Genomic DNA, 21,760 nt, shown 5'->3' with positions numbered 1-21,760 from the left:
GGGTTCCCCTCAGCTTGCGCCTATTACGCAAAATCTGAAAGCTTTTAATAGAACCATTAGTGAACCTTTAGGGATCCTTCCTAAGTTTTCTATTACCTTGGAAGGTAAAACTGTCTGTATTGATCTTATGGTAGTTCGAGGTCCCTTGGATTTCAATTTACTCCTTGGGCGAGACTATGTTTAAGCAATGAAAGCTGTCGTATCGACACTCTTTCGCGTGATGTCTTTCCCTCACAATGGAAATATTGTGACTGTAGACCAGCTTTCGTTCCCTAGTCTTGTTTCAACTACAAATAATATGACACCCCAAAATGTTCTTGATTCTAAAGTGGTATCTACCCCGCCACGGGTTAATTATGTGGCAACTGGTCCCATGTTTTCAGTTACCGATGTAAGTGAGCCTCTCACTGTTTTCTCATCTTCCTTTGATTTAGATCCGGTAATTGACATGGAAAACTCTATGGGATTTCTTGAACACGATGTTCTTATCCCTTTTGAGTCCCTTGACATGTGTTCCTTCCAGAGAACTATTCTTCCTTCTGATGAAGACCTCTTGGAAGCCATGATCAAGGTGTGTCCATTGACATGTCTTTCTTCCAGTTGGAAGCCATGATCAGTGAGTTGTGAGGATAGTTTTTTCCTGTATCAACCTCGTTAAAAAATGAAGCAGGCTGTCATGAGGACAGTTCTTTTCCTGTGTCAACCTCATTAAAAAATGAATCAAGGAGTCTTGAGCATAGTTCCTTGTCTTGTGTCAAGCTCATTAAAAAATGAAACAAGGGTAGGTTACGTAGGTAGATTGTAGAGAGTAGTTAGAGCATAGTTCCTTGTCTTGTGTCAAGCTCGTTAAAAAATGAATCAAGGATTTTTTTAGAGCATAGTTCCTTGTCTTGTGTCAAGCTCGTTAAAAAATGAATCAAGGATTTTTTTGAGCATAGTTCCTTGTCTTGTGTCAAGCTCGTTAAAAAATGAATCAAGGTTTTTAGAGGATAGTTCTTGTTACCGAGTCAACCTCATTAAAAAATGAATCAGGTAGATTGTAGGTTATATAGGTAGATTCTAGAGAGTAGTTATGAGCATACTTCCTTATCTTGTGTCAAGCTCGTGAAAAAATGAATCAAGGATTTTATGAGCATAGTTCCTTGTCTTGTGTCAAGCTCGTTAAAAAATGAATCAAGGATTTTATGAGCATAGTTCCTTGTCTTGTGTCAAGCTCGTTAAAAAATGAATCAAGGATTTTATGAGCATAGTTTCTTGTCTTGTGTCAAGCTCGTTAAAAAATGAATCAAGGATTTTAGAGCATAGTTCCTTGTCTTGTGTCAAGCTCATTAAAAAATGAATCAAGGATTTTAGAGCATAGTTCCTTGTCTTGTGTCAAGCTCGTTAAAAAATGAATCAAGGTTTTTAGAGTATAGGTTATATAGGTAGATTGTAGAGAGTAGTTATGAGCATAGTTCCTTATCTTGTGTCAAGCTCGTTTAAAAAATGAAACAAGGGTTTTGAGGATAGTTCTTTTCCTATGTCAACCTCACTAAAAAATGAAACAACTCCCACGAGTCTTTCCAAGATTTCGAAAGTAAATCTTCATTTCATCCACCTGGTTGAATGCAATGAAGCTTGGGGGGCATGTACCTTAATTTGCGTCATTATGCTGGGGGCATGCGAACTTATAACAAGCATAGTTTTTCGTTTCAAGCTTGTGCAAACTTGAAACCGAATCCGAGCATAGTTCTTTTCCTGTGTCAAGCTCGTTAAAAAATGAAACAAATCCTCCTCTAATTGAGTCGAGAGTTTGACTAGATCTCACAAATGTTAAGTTGTATATTTAGGTTAGTTATTTTAGTTTTTTCATAATTTTCTTACAGTTTTAGGTCGAGTCTTTCAAATGATCTCGTACATGAACCTTCATTCCATCCAGCTTGTACTTAGTTGAATGAAATGAAGTTGGGGGGCATGCGCTCTAGCAGTTACGCTTAGGGGGCATCAAGCACAATTTTCTCTCTGTTTCAAGCTTGTGTAAAAATGAAACTACTCTGAAGCATAGTTTTTCTCTGTTTCAAGCTTTTGTAAAAATGAAACCTATCTCGAGTCAATTTCAGTTATTTTCAAGACTCGTTAAACTCATGAAAATCCCGAGATTATTTTGCTATCTTTCATTCTCGTAAAACAAATGAAAATTCCGAGTTCTTTCCATCTTTTCCTGCTCGTAAATTAAATTGAAAGTCGGCCATATGAGTACATTTTTATCATTTTTTCAAACTCATTAAAACTTACGAAAAATGAAAACCATGAGTACATTTTTATCATTTTTTCGAACTCGTTAAAACTTACGAAAAAGTGAAACCTTGGAGTTCTCTTTTAAGCCCTTTTTTGACTCCTAAAATATGAAAAGATTTCCGAGCGTTTCTTTTACACTCGTTAAAACGAAATTAAAAGACGGTCCACTTACAGCTCTTTTCCGACCATAAAAACATGAAAAGATTGCCGGATTTTTGTCATTTCGAATTCGATATTGGTTATAAAACGACGTGTCGTTGATCGCTTTTTTACTTTTTCGGATCAGTGACGCTAATAACGAAAAGTACTCCTTGGTTGTAAAAGATCAAGCGGTTCTCTCAAGTATTATTTTATACTTTTTCGGGCTTGGGAGACACAAATTTACGAAAAAGGTCAACCCTGGAGTCTTCTTAAGTTTTTCAGACTCTCTAAAATTGAAAAATGCCGAGTTTCTCCTATACTGGACTCGTTAAAATTTCATAGTAAAGGACCTGTTAGATTACAAACAGGAACATACCACTCCTTCTTAGGGTTCGAATCTAAACTAAGTTGGACTCATCCGAAGGATGAGCTTATAATCAAGCAAATGTTATCCTCCTCAAGCTTGTAAAAAATAAAGAGGTACTTGCCATAAATGGTGGGGGAAAAGAGAGGAAAATGAGCCTATTTGTTATACTTTGTCTCGGAAAAACCTTATCACCACTCTTGAACACGACACTTTTCATTCACCTGGGTTGGGAAATCCTTTGCCTAATAGTTGATCAAACCACATTGAAAGTCTTCAGCCGGTTTCCGGGTATTAACTTTGGGACAATTGTCACCAAACCATCTGTAGTGTCGTTATGTGTTTAAGAGGAGTCTTGCAAATAAACCATTCATTTGCAAAATATCTGTCATCCATCTTGACCATCCCTGAGTCAGTCCTTACAGCTACATTTCTTCAACTTGATCTATGATTTTGTGTTGTGGGCTTGCCTGCAACGGATCGCTTTCTATCGACTTCAGTACATTATCTAGAAAGATGATCTAGGAATCATCAGTACCTTGAAATCTGCATGCCTCAATGGCAGGTTTCTCGCCTTTGACGATAGTTTACATCATTGAATTTCGATCGAAGGATTCCGTGACATGTTCGACATCAACACATCTACTCACATCTCATGGATTGTACTGGGTACTTTGAGAACCATTAACATCACTGGTGGTCTCTCTCACACTTGTTAACAGTTTACATCATTGACTGGTAATAAAGTGGTTTCTACCATGTTCGACATCAACTCATTTATTCGCATGGATAGAATCGTACTATTTCGGGAAGCAGAAATGAAGACCCTGGATCTAGTTTCCGCCATCCAGGCTGCGAGGAGTTTTGTATTCATTATACAGTAGACTAATTATAAACAGATGGCTGCGTCCATACTATGTCTACATGTGTCTATGATTATGATGTATTGCGAAATCATTCCTATATCAGAGTAGTAGTTAGTTTGTTAGTTAAGTTTTTGATCTGAGTATGGGAATGCCTACCTCAGTGATGATATGATCTCATATATGTATTTTTTGTTGAATATTTGCAGGTTCCACAAGATAATCCTCGAAATGATAAAGTGCTTCACCCTTCCTAGATGATATAAAACCTTGATCTACTACAGACCTCGCACTTTAGGGGGCAATCTGTTACACTAAAATTTGTCACCATGACTATTTGCAGTCAGTATGGCTCCATCAATAACCATATTGTCCTCCTTGGCAAGTCTTATACCTCTGCTCCTCATGTCAAACTCCAAAAAAGAGAGAAAGCCTTTAAAAAATCAATATAACTCTGGTTCCGCACTTTCTCTTACTCTTACCTGCGGACACGCACCTCAAGTACATAATACCTGTGTACTTGTACGCTCTGTCTGTAAAGGAGTGGGTGCGTACCCCTATAAAAGTCAAAAGGCGCAAGTTTTACTTCAAAAAACTTACTTGCGGTCGATTCTAGAGAATTCTAGAAGATGGTTTGACGTGGATTGAGCGCCTCCAGATGGTTCATGCATCCCAATGAAAGAGGAACTTATCCCATGAAGAGGGGAGCTATCCCTTTGAAATAGGGGCTTATCCCATTGATGGTGGACCTGTTTAACTTCCTCCAAAGCATTATAAATACAGGCATTGGGCCAGAGGCAAAGGAGGTTGAAAGCTGAACATTCCTAAGGGTAGACGCTGCTAAAATTAGGACTCCCTTATAGAGATTGAGAGGAGAGATCACATTCCTTTCTTAGCTTCATTTGGAAGTGGGTGAGCTGATCAAAGTAGAGAAGAACTCTTGCTGGACCCTGGGAGGGACCTGCACAACACCAAGGCATTGGTTGTAAGGTTTCTTTTGTTTCCAATTAATACAATTAAGTTAATATTTCTCAACAAGTTGTTATATATAATTTGTTTCATAAACTCCTTGGTCTTTATGATGAATATGTTTTATTATATGAGTTATTCAGGTGCTATGTAATTGTTTGCTTGTTTGTGTATGCAGGCTTCAAGGAGAGGAGCTCATCTGGATCGAAGAGGCTTGGCCGCTACAAACAGCGTTGGACTAAAGGTAAGCCTTAAACACCTGGTTGCTTTTATTTTAAATGCATATTTAGGGAAAGATAGTGCTTGATTGTTTTGTTTGTCACTAGAAAAGCCTTAGTTTCTAGGGAGGTCAGTTTTGTCCGCAAAACTGACTCTTTCCGCATGACATGTAGGTTTGACAAGGTTTCCTGTAGAATGGCCTCTACTTCCAGTAGGTCTGCCTGTGTCTCCCGTAGGAGACCTTTTCCTTTTGATGAGGTTGATCTTGTGATAGGCATCCTAACATAAGTGATGGGAGATTTGGGAGAGGCTTGTCCTGATGATCCTTCTCCTTGACTTCTCTCCAGAGGGGCTGCCTTTTCTTGCTGCTTTGGTGAATCCTCAATGACAATTAGAGTTTTTGTGGGGGTTTGAGGTCTTCCTTGCCTAATCCTTGTGCTCTTTCTTGTCCTAATGTACAATGGGTTTTGTCTTTGTCTCTTCCCTTTTGACTTGATAGGTGTACTTAGGGTAGTAAGAGAAGCTACTACCTCTTTCTCAGTGGGTTCTGGAGATACCCTTGGTGATTCTTCCCCTTCTTTGTCTTGAGCTATAGACCTGTGTTCTTCCTACTATTCTGTCCCTTCTTTTCCATTCTCTTTATCATCCTTGTCCTTCTCTTTCTTTCCTTCCTCTTGTTCCTCACACTTATCATTTGTCTCTTATTTTGTTTCTCCTTCTGTCTCTTCTTCATTCTCATCCTCCTTTTATTCCTCTTTTTCCTCTTCATTCTCCTCTTATATTTCCTCTCCATTTTCTTCTTCTGTCTCTTCTTCCATTTCACTAACAGTGGGGCTTTTGTCACATTCAAGAGCTTGAATTTCCCCTCCTACCTGCATGTCTCTGAAGGTTGCCCATGTAATAGGGAGTCTTAGGTTTTGTAGAGAATCTTCTAGGATGAGTTTGATCAATCCATTATGGGTTAGTTGTTGTTTTTTTCCCTCCTGCACTTTTATGCTCATGTCTATCATTGATTGAAGAAGAAAGTAGGGTATAATTAATCTGTTTTGAGGAGGTGTGTTTACTCCAACTCTCAGTTCTTGAAGGAGTCTGAAGTGGTATCCATACATCACACTATATCTCCCTTCACATGATATGTATTTAATGAGGTGGTAACTAACTTCATTCCAAGGGTATGGAATGCTTCCTCTTTTGACACCATTTTTTTCCTCCATTGGCTCCTCCCCTTCTTAAAACAATTTCTTCTTTGCAAGGGTGTTGTTACCCTTATCTTCTTTTCTCCATTGTAACCCTAAAGGGAGTGTAGTGATTTTTATTAGAGTTTAAAGGGTAATTACTACTGATAGGACTTTCTCCACAACAATGGAATGGGTCCTAGTGAGGGGTATGCGTGAGAAATAAAAGCCTCTAGCCACCTCATCATCGTATCCTCTCAAAGAATCCCATCCATTTGTGCCTTGTGAAAATTTCTACTACAGGAGGATGCTGGTGGATACTTACTACGTTTGTGTGTTCCCTCTTGTTAAAACCTCTTGTCATATTTCCCTGGTAACTGTGGAGGCTTGTATGGATACAATTCAAGAATTCTGGGAGGTGAGAGAGGTTTGAATGTTAACTCTACATACAATTCTCCTAGACTGCAATTCCCTTAATCAAATTGATGATTTTTCTTCTTTTAACTAGAAAAAATGGAAGGTATAGTTTCTGCCTCACTTGTTATGTTCTGTTGAGGACACCCTTTGATTTATCCTCCCTTAGTGCCCACTGATAATCCTGTAGGTTGAATACTTGATATCCTATAAGTTTTCCTGTAGGATCATGTAGGTCTCATGCGCTGTAAATGATATCTGTCTCCTATAAGTGCTGCTTCAAGAATGCTGAGAGCAACCTATTTTTCATGAATCCTCGAGAATACTAATGATTCTCTTTGTATTGGAATCAATGTTTTCTTTCCATATATGGATGATCATGTGGGATGGTGTGCTGGATGTCTAAGTATGAGCATCTCCTTTTGGACCGTTGGTCCCACTATCATTCCATCATTCCACCTTACCTCGTAACCATCTCCCACTTCGTTCCTATTGGAAATAATACTAAGGGGGGAGGGGGTGAATCAATATTAGTCAAATCAATAACTTTTTCATTTCATACTCAGATTTATATACGCTACTTCAATGAAGGTAACTCGCATGTACATGCAACTGTCATTAAGGCAATCGGCATATATCCAACAAACTTATGATTAAGTTAATTCATCATATGTTGATATTTAATCAGTGCATCAGTACTTCATTAACCATATAAACAGTAACCATGTGTAGTAAAAACATAATAAACCATCACACATAAGCAACACACATGAACACCAATATTTAAGGTGGAAACCTAATGCGGGACAAAAACCATCTGCTGCTGTCTTATTTTAATATAAGAAAGAACTATTTACAATCTTGTACTAGTGCAGACTCATACCAGTACGTAGACACCCACCTGCAAAAGGCTACAACCTTCTCTCATTCTCCAGCTGCTACTGGAAGGGAGCTACAACCCCCTAGCTCTTGTACTAGTCGATCCATTTACTAGTACATATGCACCGGCCTACAGAAGGCTCTAACCTTCACTCGTTTTCCAGCTACCACTGGAAGGGAGCTCCAACCACTTGGCTCTTGTACTGGTCAATACGTTTACCAGTACATAGGTGCTGACCTACAGAAGACTACGACCTTCTCTCTTCCTCTAAGGACCACATTTCATAAATTTTTAGACTAGATACTCCCGGAACACAACACCACAATCTGAAGACCATGTTTCATCCAATTTTCATGCTGTACCCATCAGCAACATTGAAGCTCAAACAATCACCACTTCTATGCAACCATTCACTGACAACCCGTCATTAGTCAATTTGAACATTCAGAACACTGTCACCATAATACAGTCACCAGAACACAAAGCAGAACCCAGATCTATGCAATAACAACTAGAACCAACTGCAACTTCAAATATCATATTTCATAATGTATACACTACTTTGATATATCGAACTAGTGTGTATACGCTCTTTTACCAAAGAGAAAAAGTGTATAGATTTGCAAATGCTAACTTCAAACATCATAACTATTTCAGACTTTAGTCATACCCAAATCAGAACATTTTCAGTGTAAATCACCCGTTAACATTTAGATCTAGATTATGCATGATCAAACCATATAATAATAATTCATTTTAGATCCCTATCCATCATTAGATCTCACCTGTCATCAACCACTAAGGTTCATCCTTAGTTCAGATCAAGCAAAACACCATAAACCCATAACATGCATATTTTCTTTTGAACTCTCTCTTCATAAGATATTCATTACTTGCACACCTTGGCCTAATGATCTTCTCCTCATTATATAGTTTTAGGCCTTTCTCAATACCTTGGACCAGAACCATTTAGGACCAATACCTTGGACCAAATACCTAGGGTCAATACCATGGACCAAATACCTCATACCAAATACTTGGGGTCCATACCATGGACCAAATACCTTGGACCAAAACCTTGGTTTTCCAACATGTACGCGCTTTTCTTCCTGTGGGAGCATGTGTATACATATATGCTCCTTTTGTTCTGTTAACCCGCGTGTATATGATGCTTGGACAAAGTGAACCATCATAATACTTCTTTAACCATTCTCTTTCTTCAATCTCTGGAGTTTGATCTGTAAGTTAACCTGTTGCACTGTGAACTGTCATCTGTGTGAGTTTCCATCAAGGACAATAGTTGTATCACAATGCCAAAAATCTCCCCCTTTGGACTTGATGGAAACCACAACACCAAGATACTCTCCCCCTTTGACATCAAGGGCAAAGGGCGGACCAAGATTTTCTCCCTCTTTCTACATGCTGAGATGCACTAAACTGTCCATGCTCCCCGTGAGCACATGCAGAGACTGCAAAAATATTTTCCAAACGAATAATATGACTCTATAACTCAACTAAGTGGGTATGACCTTCCTATAACCAATGACTCATACATAAATCAATCTCCCAACCAAGTGGGGATACACCAATTGTGACTCATCCACCCAACAAAGTGGGGATATACCAAATGTTTATACGTGACTGAAATAGAAATTATTACATCATCCTTCCCATGCATAGTGGGGTTACAAATTAGGTCTTTTTCATGACCTTTACATGACATTTATAACAAGGAACAAAAATCTAAACAAGATCATGATAGTCATTGGCAACTATTATACACCATACATGATCTCCACCATCAGCATCTGTTAGCATCATCAAGATCAACAGCTTGTATATGTCCATCATCAAAAGAGTCACCTGAATCAAACAACTATGTGGATCAAGAAATATAAGCATCTTCATGTATCAAGGTCTTCTATTATAATTCCAACAATGCATTATTAGAAACATATGCTCCCCCTAAACCTGTGCCACCTGTTTACTATCAAATCTGATCATTGCATTTGTTAGTAAGAATCATCAAAGCATCTTCATCAACCAATTATTCATCAACTTATTAACAATTTATGAGGGCCAAAAACACTTCCTCATATCATCAACAAACTATAACCATCATCAATCAGAATAGAATAGATAATTGATAATTGACTGAACCATAGTAGACCCCTTTTCCTGAGTCTGTCCTACTGCTTTTTCTTCAAAACACCATATACGCAACTGTGCAACTTCTAACTCATGTATATACATGACTTATCTTCATAATAACTGCATATGAGAATTGGAATACTGAAGTTTTATACTTTTAGCTTCGCTCGGGTCTGTTATGTTTGTAAACTGAGCTATGTCACATATTTCTAACAACAATTCCTCCTTCTTGGATTGTGATGATGTTTGCTCCTTTTGGTATGGTGCTCGAAATTTTCTCTTGCATTACTTTGCTATATGTCCAAATTTGTTACATGCATAACATCTTACATGTTTCATATTCCTTCTATAGCAGTCAATGGCTTTGTGACCAAACATATTGCAAGAAAAACAATATCCCTTAAAAAGTACCTGGAAACTGATGATCTTTCTGTCAGACGATCTTGAACCATTCTACTTCTGCATCTGGCTGCAACATGTCCAAAATTAAGACATATAAAACATTCAACATTATTCATCGAAGGAAATAGTCGACTATCACTTCCACAGTCAGGAGTAAAAGATTTTCTTTGAAAAATTTCTTTCCTTGGTTGTTGATGGGGTTGACCTTTTATCTCCTTGTTGAGCATTTTAGATTTTTCATTGGAGTTCCTTACCTCATCTTATGAGCTAGATTCACCTTCATGAAAACCAAGACAAGTCTTTATAATAGGTGAATGTTGAACTTTGATGATTTCATCTAACATTTCTGGTCCTTTAGCAAATCTAAGATTCAGAGTCTTTGTCTTTTCAAGTTCTTTTCTTAGACTTACTACTTCACATTCTAACACTTCATTATGTTTGTCTTTCTCCTTGAGTTGATGTGTCACTATGTTTATGATTGTATCCTTTTCTGCCAAACTGATTTTGAGTTGATTGATTTCTTTAAGGAAATCTTCCTTTTCTAAGGCATCATTTTAATACACCATGAGTAGTTTAATTTCTTGATCATATTCATCACTACTGGACAAGCCATCACTATCATCATGAGTATAATAACTTATATTACCGTATGCAAACATCTTTCCTTTGACATGAGGTCATCTAGCAGCATAATAACCAACTCTACCACAAGCAAAGCATTTGAATGGTAGCTTGCCTCTGAATCTTCTGAAACCCCATTGAAGCTTCTTGAAAAAATTTACCTCTTCTTCTTCTTCTGAAATTTGTCCTGATTCATTGTGCTCTTCCTTTTATTTTCCCTTTGCTGATGGTTTAAAAGTAGTTTCTCTCAGATCTAATGGACCTCCTTTTCTCATTTCAAAGGAAGTTAGGATTCCATGGAGTTGAGTCACAGAAATAGTTTGTAGATCTTGTTTTTCTTCTATAGCAGACACTTTTGACTCAAATTTAGGATACAAGGATCACAAAATTTTCTTAACTAAAGTGGCTTCCTTTATTTCTTTGCCAAAATTTCTCATATTATTTACAATCCCATCTACTCGCAAGAAATAACTAGAAATGCTTTCATCAATATGCATCCTGAGAGTTTCATACTGGATTCTGAGAGTTTTTAGTTTAGCATGTTTTACTTGGGAGTCACCTTCATAGCTCTGAATGATTTTGTCTCATATTTCATTGGCAGTGTTGAGTTGCATGACTTTGATGAATTTTGATTCTGATAGACTTCCAAATAAGGCGTTGACAACTTTGGCATTGATTTCATATGTTTTCCTTTCTACTGGATCTATGGGGGATTGCTGTTTTCCTTTCCGACCTACAAAATGCTATGACCTTCTCTCTTCCTCCAGGGACCACGTTTCATAAATTTTCAGACTGGATACTCCTGGAACACAACACCACAATGTGAAGGCCACGTTTCATCCAATTTTCATATTGTACCCATCAGCAACATTGAAGCTCAAACAATCACCAATTCTATACAACCAATCACTTAAAACCTGTCATCAATCGATCTGAACATTCAGAACACTGTCACTAGAATATAGTCACCAAAACATAGAGCAGAACCCATAACTCTGCAATAACAACCAGAACCAACTGCAACTTCAAATATCATATTTCATAATGTATATGCTACTTTGATATACCAAACCAACGTGTATACGCACTTTTACGAAAGTGAAAAATTGTACAGAGCTGCAAATGCTAACTTCAAACATCACAACCATTTCAGACTTCAGTCATACCCAGATCAGAACATTTTTAGTGTAAATCACGTGTTAGCATTTAGATCTAGACTATGCATGATTAAACCATATAATAATAATTCATTTCAGATCCATATCCATTATTAGATCTCATCCCTCGTCAACCGCTAAGGTTCATCCTTAGTTCAGATGAAGCAAAACACCATAAACCCATAACATGCATATTTGCTTTCGATCTCTCTCTTTATAAGATATTCATTACTTGCACACCTTGGCCTAATGATATTCTCCTCCTTATATAGTTTTAGGCCTTTCTCAATACCTTGGACCAAAACCATTTAGGACCAAATACCTAGGGTCAATACCATTGACCAAATACCTCGAACCAAATACCTAGGGTCAATACCATGGACCAAATACCTCAGACCAAAACCTTGGTTTTCCAAAATGTACGCGCTTTTCTTCCTATGGGAGTGTGTGTATACGTATACACTCCTTTTGTTCTATTAACCCACGTGTATACGCTGCTTGGACAAAGTGAACCAACATATACTTCTTTAACCACTCTCTTTCTTCAATCTCTGGAGTCTGATCTGTAAGTTAACTTATTGCACTGTGAACTGTCATCTATGTGAGTTGCCATCAAGGACAACAGTTGTATCATAATGCCAATAGTTCGTCCATAACTTAACCATTTTTGCCTTATCTCCTTTTTCTTCTGATTTGACTTCTTCCACATGTGGAGTGGTCTATATGTTTTCTCCTCATCGATTGGCTAAAGGTGGCCAAGTTAACTGAACACCTTTGCTTATAAAACCAACTCTCACATAATCCTACACTTTTGATCATATCGTACTAACGAGAGAGCATGAGTAAGATGACATACTTATGGGTAAGATGCTTTGATGATGATGCATGCTATTGAGTGATGTCTCTGTGCTATGTTTTTGATGCATATTCTTTTGTGTATTGGCCTCTTTTGATGCTTATTTCTTTTGATGTGCAGGTGTTGGAGAGTGATGTTGGTGATATTGTTGTTGTTGCTGAGCTCTGGAGGAGTTGCCTCAACCTTGGAATCTTTGTGTTGAAGATGGTTGCAAACCTATGAAGTTTCCTTTGTGGGATAGGCTGCTACAAGATTTCCTACAGGATCTCTTGTAGCTGCCTGTCCCCTAAACTTTCATCCTTTTCCTTACTTCTAGAGCATGAGGGTTGTTGACATGAGTGGAGAAGGGTTGTAGGGAATGGTAGGTGAGGGTTGTGGTCTTCAGGTATTGTCCCTCTTTTCTTCTTCTCTCCCTCTTCTATTTGTTGTTTTTTTATTTTTCTTTTGTAGACTGTATTTTGAATTGATTTGTTGGATGGAGGCAGGGCTGACATGGTGATGACAGGCATGGCGATGATGTGGAGGAGTGAATGGTTTATTTTTATTTTATTTTTCTTAGACCTAAGCTTGTCATCCCCTTCCTGAATGACCAATTTTCTTGGGATTTTCAAGGCCACTATAATTGCTACAGGAAATTCCTGTTGGTTGACAGGGAATCCTGTAGGATTACAGGGAATCCTGTAGAAAACATAGAGCTTGTGTAAACTGAGCTTGAGGAGGTCATAAATGGAAGAATGGATGAAATGATGGAGAATTTGAGATGGAGGGATTGAAATATGGATTTGGTAGGTCATTCTATTCCTCTCAAGCTATTCTTATCTTCCTTTTGTTGACCTGCAAACAACATTTCCAATTTTTTTTTACCTTTTTCTCTTTTTACATTTTTTTTTTTTTCCTAGAAAAAAACTACTCTGCCTCCAAGGAGGTTCTCATCCTAGTTCCCTGCCCTGGGTGCCTTAGAAGAGGTTTTCACCCAAAGTTCCCTTTTTTTTCAACATCATTGGGCCGCCTCAAGAGGTTTTCAACCCAACAATGGGACTCAGGTGCCTCATGGAGGTTTTCACTTGAGTCTCTTTATTTATTTTTGTTTTATTTTTTCTTTTTCCTCTTTTTTCAGGGACTTGATGGGGTGGAAGTTGAGACTTGCTCCATCACCAACATTTTATTTTTGATGCCATTGATGAATTCTTGCTTTGACAAGGGCTTCTTATAGACCTTCAAACTATATTCATTGACAAGTAAAGGGATAGCCTTTGCATCAATAGTTCTTATCTGTACCGAACCATTATCATGACATTTTTCTATGAAATAAGGCCCTAACCATCTAGTCCTTAACTTTCCTTTAAAATCCTTGTACCTGGAATCATACAACAAAGCCCAATCACCTTCTTGAAACTACTTGTCCTTTATATTCTTGTCATGCCAAATTTTCCTTTGAGCTTGAGTCACCTCTGTGTGTAGGAGGGCCTACATCCTAAACTCATCTAACCCATTCAGCTGAAGCAATCTTTCTTGTTGTGCCCATGTGAGATCTAGATCTACTTGTGTTACCATTCTTAAGGAGTTGTATTCAAATTCAATGGACAACAGGGCTTTCTTCCCATAGACCAGCTCATAAGGAGTAAACCCAGTGGTGGTCTTCGAGGTGGTATTGTAGGCCCAAGTGGCCTCAACTAATCTATCTGCCCTATACTTTCTATTGTTTCTAATGACTTTGGTCAGAATGCCTTCTAGCGCTCTGTTGGTTACCTCCACTTTCCCATTAGCTTGTGGGTGGTAAGGAGTGGATGTTCTGTGCTTGATCTTGTGCTAGCTTAACAAATTCTCAATCATGTGAGATGTAAATTGACTGCCTTGATCAGTGACCAATTCTCTAGGGTACCCAAACTTATAAAATACATTTTCCCTTAAGAATTCAACCACTTTTTCTTCTATTGCTGCTTTGATGGCCTTGGCTTCAGCCCACTTGGTTAAATAGTCAATGCACACAATGATGTACTGCTTTTGCCTAGATGGAGGGTCAATGGGTCCAATGAAATCCATGCCTCACTTGTCAAATGGCTCGAAAGTCACTTGAGGTTGCAGAGGCATTTCATCCCTTGGGGTAGGTTTCCCCATCCTTTGGCACCAATCACACTGACTAGTATACCTCCTCACATCTTGGTGAAGAGTGGGCCAGTAATAACCAACTTGTAGTACCTTGAATGTTGTTCTTTTGGCTGCAAAGTGACCTCCACAAGGCCCATCATGATAGGTCAGAAGGATGTCAAAGACTTCCTCCTCCCTAACACATCTTCTCAAAATTTGATTCGGGCCTAGTTTGAAGAGGTTTCCCCCAATCCAAGTGAATGGGGCGCTTTTCCTTACAATCTTGCTCTTTTCCTTGGAGGCCAAATTTGGTGGAAATTGTGTAGACACCAATTAATTTTCTATGTCATCAAACCATGGAGAGAGGAATGAAATGGTGAATAAGTGTTCATATGGTAACTAGTCATCAACCATTCCTTCCTCCCCTACATGCAAAGTCAATCTGGATAAAAAATATGAAGCAACATTCTCCTTTCCAAGTTTATCAATAATAGTTAAATCAAACTGTTGCAATAAAAGTAACCATCTAATAATCTAGGCAATTACATCAGGTTTATTCATCAAGTATTTAATTGCAACATGGTTAGTATGCACAAATGTTTGGTAAGAAGTAATGTAATGCCTAAATTTATTCAATGAATGCACAACATCTAGGAGCTCTTTTTCAATCACTGTGTATTTTAGTTAAGCTTTTGACAGATTCTTACAGATGAAGTAAATGGCATAAGGTAGCTTGTCATCTATCTGGCCTAGAGTTGCTCCTATGGATTTGTGAGAGGCATTGGTATGTATATGGAAAGGAAGAGCCCAATTTGGGCCTCGAAGAATAGGTGCAGTAGTCAACTTGTCCTTTAGGGTGTCCAAGGCTTCTTGATAGCTTTCTAAACATACAAATTCAAAGTCCTTGGCCAATAATCCAAATAAAGGAGAAGCTAACATGCTGAAGTCATTTATAAATCTCCTATAGTATCCAGCTAAACCTAGAAAAAATCTGACATCTATATGTTTTTGCGGTGCTAGGACCCTTTGGATGATGGCTATCTTATTTGGGTCTACCTGCAGTCCCTTCTGGGATATTGAGTGACCTAGAATAGTCCCAACAATCATCAAGAATTCAATTTTTTCGAGACTAAGGGATAGGTTTATTTCAATGCATTTGTTCAGGACTTTACCCAAGTTGGAGAGAGCCTCCTCGAAATCACACCCATAGGGTGTAAAGTCATCCATATAAATTTCCACTGCATCATGGACTAGCTCGGCAAAGATACTTAGGACTACCCTCTGGAAAGTGGTAGGGGCATTACATAGGCCAAAAGGAAGGACCCTATAAGTGAAAGTACCCCAAGGACAGGTGAAGGTGTTTTTATCATGGTCCTCTGGGTTAATCTGGATTTGATTGTATCCACTGAACCCATCTAAGAAAGAGAAGAACTTTTTCCCTGCCAGGCCATCTAACACTTGGTCAATGAAAGGTAGAGGGAAATGGTCCTTCTTTGTTGCTTTGTTTAATTCTCTGTAATCAACACAAATCCTCCACTTCCCATTTTTCTTTGGAACCAACACCAAAGGAGAAACCCACTCACTGTTCGAGATAGGGTAAATGAATCCTGCATCCAGTAGATTTTACAATTCTTCTTTCGCTATATCCTTGAGAGATGGATTCATTCTCCTTTGGATTTGTCAGACTGGTTTGCAACCTTATTTGATATAAATGTGGTGAGTACACACATAGGGGTGCACTCCCTTCATTTCTTTGTAACTCCAAGAAAAGGCATCCAAATGTTCCCTTAGCATGTTGCACAAATCTTCTTCTTACTGTACAGAGAGAGGGGTTGATTTTCAAAGTTATTTCAGGGCTGAATTCTATTTTCTTGACACGAGTAGGGTTTGAATAAGCTAAGTGTAGATCAATCTGATGGTTGCTCTTGGTTTCTTTTACAACTTCCTCTAAGGAAAAGGTGTTGGGAGTTGGATTTTGGAGGATGTTTTCAATCAAATCATCTTCATCAGGCTATCCTCCTCCCATGGCAGTTTCTAGGGTATAGAGTTGGGCTGAGTAAACTTCATCTTCTTCCTCCTCTTCTAGCCATAAAGGTAAATCATGCTCTAAATATGGCTAAGCAAGAGGGTACAAGATCAACTACTTGGATAGATGCCCATTTTTGATAGTCATGTTTCCAGCTCTGCAGCTGATGTGGGCATTGACAGTGGCTAACCAAGGCCTCCCAAGTAAGAGAGGATAACGATTAAGCTTGGCCTTAGGATGGAGAACTAGGAAGTCGGCAAGGTACTCCCAAAAGTCAATGGAGACCATCACATCCTCAACAATCCCCTCAGGGGCTACTATGGAACGGTTTGCAAGTTGCAAGACTATTGTGGTCTTTCTTAATGAACACTGGAGATTTAGCTTGAGCATGGTGTCCTTAGTCATTACATTAATGGTAGCCCAAAGATAAATCAAGGTGTGTGGGACAATGGTACCATTGATGTGCACATCTACTACAGGGCTTTCAAGGTCTAAATACTTTGGGCAAATTACCTGCCCCAGCATTAAGTCAGACAATTGTCTAATGAAATTAATGGTAGGGGTGTCTCTTTTTCACCTCCATGGATGTTTGAAAAACTTATCTTTAATTAGTTTTTTGTAAATAGGTACATCCTTAATGGCCTAGAGAAGTGGAATTTTGACACATAGAATTTTAGTTCACCCAGAAGTTCATTTTCTTCTGGGGTAGGTTGGACTGGATGAGTTAATCTTTCAAGAAAGGTTGGTGGATTCACTCTAGGCATACTTTCCTCTCTTTCCCAGTCACTCTCCCTTAGTGGATATGGAGTTTGGATGTCTAGGAGTACTCTCCCAGACCTCAGGTTAATTTCTTGAATTTCCACAACATAAGCAGGGTAGGATGTCTCTCCATTGTATAGTTGTTGTGCTTGTTTGTTGTTCGGGTTTGAATTTGGTTGGGAATGCATCTGAGGTTGTTTAGGTGGAGTAGGGTGTAAAAATTGTGGTTGTGTAGGAGGTGAAGGCAATAAAGTTGGAGCATTGTTGTATGGGGGCCTCCTCCCCTGGGGTGGTGCATTCCACTGAGGCTGTGGAGGAGTATATGGGTAAAATGGCTAGTTGTTCGGCTGGGAATGGTACTGATGATCTAGGTGGATGTTGGTGGCCACCCACATATCCCAATTTGACCCCCACAACTGTCTCTTTCAGTTTTTCGGTTTCCTAAATTGTAGCACATTTTACTATTTTTAGTAGTTTTTCGGGTCCTGAACTTTTGGAGCCGTTTTGAGGCCATAAACAACGTTTTTTGAGAAATCTAGGAGCAACATCCATTAATGGACCAATGTTGCTCTTCCCAAAGTTGTAGTGCTTGGATGGATCTTTCTAATGAGCTATTGTACACGTCAAATGGAGATCGCATGCCAATGTTACGACCTTGGGAAGTTGATGTACCAGTTTACCCAAATGGGGCCCATAGTTTGGTGTTTCATCTTCTAGTGTTAGGTTTTTGGATGTTTAGGGTTATCCATTGTTTCTAAACAATAAATATGCCTTTGAGCCTCGTTGTAATGTAGTTCAAAGGCATGTAGCCAACACATCTCTTCTCAGAGATAAGCTACCATCGCCCTAGCTGGTTTATTTCCATTTCTGTTTGTAAGCATATTTTAGTACTTTACATTAATGAAATGAAGTATTATTTCCGTTGCATCTATGTGTTTATGGTTATTTCTGTAATTTGTTGCGTTCCTATTTAAATCCATATTAGTGGTATTAGAGCGGTCTACTCTTTCTTTGTTTTTCTTTGCATGTCCCCAACGAGGTCGGGATATAAGGAGTTAGGGCTTGAACTGGTCGAACCTTTGCAAGACCAACCTCGCAAATCCCGACGACCTCCCATGGAGGATGAAAAGAAAGACGAGGGGGTAGGAGAGCCCATCAAAATCTTCCTCAAAGAAGCCCTTGAGTGACCAAGGAATGTCATGATGGACAACTTTGCCCAGATCCTTCAGCAACTACCCAGAGGCGATGCATCAGCTTCTAACAGCTACTCTGGAAACGTCACACCGTTTAAGGTACAAGTTAATTTTGAAATCACCATATTCGAGGGTAAAATAGACACAGATTCCGGAGATAAATGGTTAAATCTATTAGAAGGGTATTTTTCTGTTCATGATTTTTCGAGTCGGGAAAAGATTATTTTCGTTCTTCTCAAAGCAGCCCCCTATGTCAAGGACTGGTGGGAAACCTATTGCGAGTAGAAGTATGAAAGTATGGGCTCACTATTTTTAACCACACCCACTTGGAATTCATTCCAAGATTCCATCAAGGAGTAGAACTACCCTATCAAAAGCTATGAGGATAAATATATAAAGTGGACCACACTGCGATAGGGAAGGGACCAAGATGTGCTAGAGTTCACAAACATTTTTCATACCCTTTGCACACAGTTGGGTATCAAGGAATTTGAGCTACATTTGGTACTCAAATACCATGACTGCCTACACAGATACATCTAGGAAGAGATGGAGTTCCTGAACATCTCTTCGCTTGGCACGACGTATTGATACGTTGTCAAAATCAAGTAGAAGTTTAAACACAAGAAGCGAGACTTTGGATCTGTGAATTCAAAGAACAAAGGACAAAGCCAAGGCAGGGTGACCCAAGGCAACCTGTTGAAGCCACAAGAAAATAACAACACCACGAAGTCGAAGAAGGACACAAGAAAGTGGCGTGAGTTCCATAAGAGCCCCACTCACAACAAAAGTGAGTGTTGGACCAAGTAGTCGCTGGTGGCCAAGTTGAAGGCTTCAGAATCATATGCATGTTTCGACCCTTAGTTAGTACTCGACAAGGGGAATGGTAAAGGGAAGAAAATCATTGATGCAGAGCCCAGTTCCACTATTGCCACCTCCAAGGTCCATAAGAATGAGCCCAAAGATCCAAAAGAGGGGGAGCGTATTTTCCACTCATAGATGTGGGTGAAGGGTTCACCGCTGCAATTCATTGTTGACAGTGGGAGCCAAAATAACCTCATTTCAGCAGAGGTCATGAAGCGGTTGGGCCTACCGACTATGCCACATCTGTAGCTGTATAGTATCGGGTGGCTTCACCAAGGATGAGATCTTAGAGTTCACCAGCAGTGCCGCCTTCCCTACAGCATCAAACCCTTCATAGACAAGGTATTGTGTGATGTTGCACCTCTGGATGTTTGTGATGTATTATTAGGCCAACCATACTTGTGGAGGTGACATGCTATGTTTGAGTCAAGGCCTCATGCTGTCATAATTCATTATACAAGATACCGGAGGTAGCCCCACCTACCTCCACCTCTTTAATCACTATTAAGAAATGCAACAAGCATGGAAAATTTTAGGGGCGAATTTTCGCCCTTGGGCTAAATTAAGGGGTTTTATATTTTTATTGGGAAAATATTTTGTATCATAGTACATTGTTACAAATCGCCTCAACTTTATTTTATAAAAAAATTAGGTATGGAGGTTAGGCAAGAGCTAACCAGCCTGCTATCGGGCCATTAATGCACCTGATAGCGGCCTCACCATACATACATGCCCATGCCATCCATCGTTTCTCTGGGAGCTCAACGACAAATGTTTCCAGGAACGGGTTACCCACCACCTCTGAGTTGGCACCCTCTGTGCTGGTGCATTTTCAAACCAACGCTTGCGCCCAAAACTCCATTTGCTGCATGGCCCGATAGCAGGTTGGTTAGCTCTTGCCACTGTTGGTCAGGTTTCTTGGCATTTGGGTCTATTGCTCTTGTTCGTATTGAGATCACAATATTCAACCTCGACTGCCCATGGTGGGAGGGATTGTTATCTGATTTGGAGATCATACACAAGAAGCTGTTAGCCTTAGAACGTGATGATTTGGAGTTATTGGGGGCTATGGTTTAGGTCGACCCCAGTTTGAATTTTCCAAATCCGAGTCTCAGGAATGCCTACATTGCTCTACAGGCATGGAAGGCTGCTATTTTTAGCGATCCTTCTAATGTGGCTGGAAGTTGGGTGGGAGCCAATGTTTGCAGCTACAATGGCATCTTCTGCGCGCCTGCTTTGAATGATTCTCGGATCATTGTTGTGGCTGGGATTGATCTGAATCATGCAGATATTGCTGGTTATCTTCTTGAGGAGCTTGGGCTTCTTACAGATCTTGCATTGTTTCATATCAACACCAACAGGTTCTGTGGCATTGTGCCTCACAGTTTCAGTAAGCTGAGGTTGTTATTCGAGCTAGATATCAACAAAAACAAATTTGTTGGGCCATTTCGTAAGGTGGTCCTATCGTTGCCTATGTTGAAGTATTTGGACATCAGGTTCAATGAGTTTGAAGGTGGGTTGCCTTCCCAGCTCTTCGACAAGGACCTGGATGCCATATTTGTCAACAACAATAGGTTCCATTTCGAGATCCCGCCCAATCTGGGAACTCTCCAGTCTCTGTTGTCATCTTTGCCAACAATAACTTGAGGGGATGCTTTCCCTCTAGCATTGGTAAGATGGCTAGGACTCTGAACGAGATCATCGTGCTCAACAACAATCTCACGGCCTGCCTACCTCCTGAAATCGGGAAGCTGAAGAACTTGACAGTATTTAGAGTTGGGAATACATTTGGAGGATACCTCTGGTCATTATCAGATGATTAGTTTTACTTATATTTAAAGAATTGAACAATTTTTCCAATTCACTAAGGAAGCTTTGCATTTGGCTCAAATTTTTCTTGTTTTAGATGAATTTACTGAGGGGCATCTAGTTTCCTTAAGGTCTTTTTACATTTTAAACTTCTGATCTTATTTGGATGGTGATCTATAACATGTCAACTGATGATGAAATATTTTGATATAGAACTCAATTAGATATTCAAATTTTTGGAACAACTTATGTAAAGGAAACTGATTAGTCTGAGTTTCAACGAGTCTCTAGTCTTCACAACAAATCTAAGCTCTTCAATAGGAAACTGATCACATGAATTGAGGTTAACATATGAGCTTATATACTTTCCACTGTGTGAGATATGTCACATTTCTACAATTCCATAGTCCAAGCTTGATTAGGACTATCCGAGGGTATCACAGTGGCTTATCAGAGCTTCTATTTCTCTTGCTAATCCAGGCTTATCATGGATTTTGATCTTGATATTCGAGCCCATAAAATTGATTTCTCT

General features: G+C 39.2%; 1 pseudogene; it reads left to right on the top strand.

Moving 5' to 3' along the window:
• Positions 1–21,242, top strand: part of LOC149182926 (leucine-rich repeat extensin-like protein 2) — a 31,612-nt pseudogene extending 10,370 nt beyond the window's left edge.
• Positions 21,243–21,760: the final 518 nt, after the last annotated feature.

Source organism: Pinus tabuliformis, chromosome 3_2, assembly GCF_031772625.1.
Source record: "Pinus tabuliformis cultivar Carrire ecotype Pingquan chromosome 3_2, CPIR1, whole genome shotgun sequence".
Lineage (NCBI taxonomy): Eukaryota > Viridiplantae > Streptophyta > Pinopsida > Pinales > Pinaceae > Pinus > Pinus tabuliformis.
The sequence above is the reverse complement of the archived record's forward strand: the minus strand, read 5'-3'. Positions and strand labels throughout refer to the sequence as shown.